The sequence below is a fragment of the Thunnus thynnus genome, chromosome 16 (genome assembly GCF_963924715.1).
Source record: "Thunnus thynnus chromosome 16, fThuThy2.1, whole genome shotgun sequence".
In the NCBI taxonomy this organism is placed as follows: domain Eukaryota; kingdom Metazoa; phylum Chordata; class Actinopteri; order Scombriformes; family Scombridae; genus Thunnus; species Thunnus thynnus.
Genome location: NC_089532.1, coordinates 7,195,427 through 7,198,629, shown reverse-complemented (window position 1 = coordinate 7,198,629; position 3,203 = coordinate 7,195,427). Strand labels below are relative to the sequence as shown.

Here is a 3,203-nt window from a genome sequence, read left to right as displayed (position 1 = left end):
TGTAACTTACAACACAGAAATAAACTCTGTTGTAACGTCACACCTTCCATCACACAGACTGAGTGTCTCTCATTTTCATTTTACTCAGAACACAATAATGATCCCAGCTGGTCTGATCAAACTCTCTGCAGCTCTGCTCTGTATTGTAGGTACTGTACATCATGAGGCCGAGGATTGAAAGGAGAAGCTGTCACTTTAGCTTTAAAGACATAATGATGATTTTATGTTCTGACTGCATACAGAGGACTCACTGGTGGTTCTGTAACACTTTTTTTTTTTTTTACCTCCACAGGTCTAATTAATGGGAGTGATGTCACACTGATCCCTCTGCTGTGGAGGAACGTGAGTCAGTCTGCAACAATGAACTGCAGTCACACTAAGGGCAGTTCATATTGGTACATGTACTGGTACAGACAGCAGCCAGGAGAAAGGATGAAGCAAAACGTTTTCATGACCCCAAATCCCCCACATACATATGAAAGTGACTTCAGTGAGGCCAAATTTCCAGCAAAGAAGAACGATTATTAGACTGGAAACCACAAGACACAAGACTGAGTTACTGTATTCACAATCATTACAAACACTGTAACAACATATAAACTGAAAAAGATGAAAATCACTTCAACATCAGATTAGAGAGGAGAAAGGAATAAATAGCATTTTAAAGACCAAGAATTAATGAGAAGACAGATAACTTGGATATAAAAGGGACATGAAAATACTGAAACAGGGAACACAAGAAACTTCAAGCAGCTGTGCTCAACAAATGTTTACATTTCAAAATATTTGATAACAAGAAAATATACAATAAATTATATTACTGTACAGCAAGGTTTTCAGTATTGTGTTCATTAATTATTGATTGATTCCTTATTCTTTTCAGTTCAATATTTATTTAAAATACATGTCAGAATAGTGAAAATATATCCACCACCAATAACAGAGCAAAGTGAACATCTTTGAATTGCTTGTTTGATCCAACCAGCTGGAACCAGCAAATGTTTGGTGTTTTAGCTTAATATATGATTTCACCATCAGAGTAGGAGTTGATTAATTGTCTGCCAATCAATTAACACCATATAAAATACATTGTTAAGGTGTTTCAGTAATTAAAAATTTTCATCACAGCACGACAGCAACCAGAAACTTGCTCACATAATCCAAATCTCTGTCTCCTCCCCTCTGAGTTTGTCCCTCAACATCTGTTCAGTCTGTCAGTCAATGTGGAGACAAAGGGGAGGACATCATGATCAGAAACCTCAACAGCATCACTCTGCTGCTTCTCTCACTTTCCTGTAGGTAGAAATTAGAACTGTTTTCTAAAAGATATATATTTTATAACCATTTCTGTTTTCTTAATATTTTTTCTCTCTTAAATGCAGGTTGTTCACTGAGCACTAAAGTCCTTCAAGTTCCATCATCAATATTAGGAAGTGCTGACAGTTCAGAGATAATCAACTGCAACCATTCAGTCAGTTCATACATTACAATATTGTGGTATCAGCAGTCGACGGGCAACTCTAACCTTAAACTCATTGGATATATTCAGTATACTAACCCAGCCATTGAGGACCAATTCAAACAACATTTCAATGTGACTGGAGATGGTTCAGTGAAATCTCAACTTCATGTACTAAAACTCAGAGAGTCAGAGGACGGTGGCATGTATTACTGTGCAGCTAGTAGGCACAGTGACACAAATACCTTCTTGCCTCTACAAAAACCCTCTCTCATCACTTTACACTGAAGAAGAGCACACCTGCATCTAACTGCAGCCTGTAGCAGGAAATCACTGATATCAGCATTAAAGCCGCCTCTTCCTGTATTAACCAACACAATAGTAGACTGTATAAATCCACTGATGAAAAGATGTGACGTCCATTATGTCGACTCCTCCTCCTCCTTTACATCCAGACAGCTCTGTTCAGTTTGAACTTGACATTATTGTTTTGTTTTCATCTGCATTTGGATCATGATCAGACTCCTCATACATTTAGCAGCTCTGCCGTTCTGTTTAACAGGTAATATTACATTAACTTATGACATATGGTTCTAAATATGTTCACTGCAGGTTTTTCTCTCCACTAAAGTTGTTTGTTTCACATTTTTTTCACAGAACTCTCAAAGAACAGTGTTGATCAGACTCCAGCAGCCATGATCAAAGATCTTGGTGAAGAAATCCTGATAAACTGCAGCCATTCAAACACTAATTTTGATATGATCCAGTGGTACAAACAGTCTGCTGGGAAAAGTGATATGGCTCTTGTTGGTTATGTACGATACTCTTCTCCAGCTGTTGAAGATAAATTCAAAGAGACTCATAATGTGAGTGGTGATGGGAGAAGTCTGTCATCTCTTCATATTACAAAGCTGAGTCGATCTGAGGACAGAGCAGTGTATTTCTGTGCTGCTAGTGAAGCACAGTGATACAGATGCACTTGACAGCTGAACAAAAACCTCAGTGCACTGTTGGAACAACTGCTACCAACTCAATTTATCTCCTGTACTGTACATCTCTCTCTCCTGTACTGTAGGGGGACCTCGAGCACCACAAACACTCCCAGTTACACTTTGATTCATCACGTGGATTACACAGCAGCTAACAGCATCAGAGAACATCAACTATGAAACACCCACCTGGAACCTTTTAGATCTCTGTAACTACACTGACAGTTAGATTAGACCTCTTTCAGTCTCTGACTTCTACAACATGGACATCATCAAACATGGTTTCCTAAGCTTGTTAACACTTCTGCTCTGGATAAAAGGTGAGATCAACCCACTACACTATATCCTTTAACCTTTATTATTACGTATAACAAGCAAATGTTGAACATCAATTTAATGATCTACTAGTCTATAGGGCTACTGTATGTGAGTTAAAATGTTCACTGGTGCTAACTTTTACTGTTTTACACACAGGTCTAGTTGATGGGAGTGATGTCACTCAGACCTCCATAATGTGGAAATTTATGGATGAAAATGCAACAATACACTGCAACCACACCAAGGATTTTAACTACTACCAGATGTACTGGTATAGACAGCTGCCAGGAGAAGCAATGAAACAAATTGTGTTCACTGTTCCAGACAGCAAACCTGACTTTGAACCAGACTTCAGAAAAGAGAGGTTCTCAGCCACTAAGCCTGACTTTGCTAGTGGGACATTCACAGTGAAGAATCTAGAACCAGGAGATAAAGGC

General features: G+C 38.6%; 1 long non-coding RNA gene across 1 annotated transcript; it reads left to right on the top strand.

Moving 5' to 3' along the window:
- Positions 1-846: 846 nt before the first annotated feature.
- On the top strand, positions 847-2,710 carry LOC137199806 (uncharacterized). The gene is made up of 3 exons (XR_010931857.1): positions 847-1,295; positions 1,383-2,021; positions 2,117-2,710. It is a non-coding gene; the product is annotated as an uncharacterized lncRNA (long non-coding RNA).
- Positions 2,711-3,203: the final 493 nt, after the last annotated feature.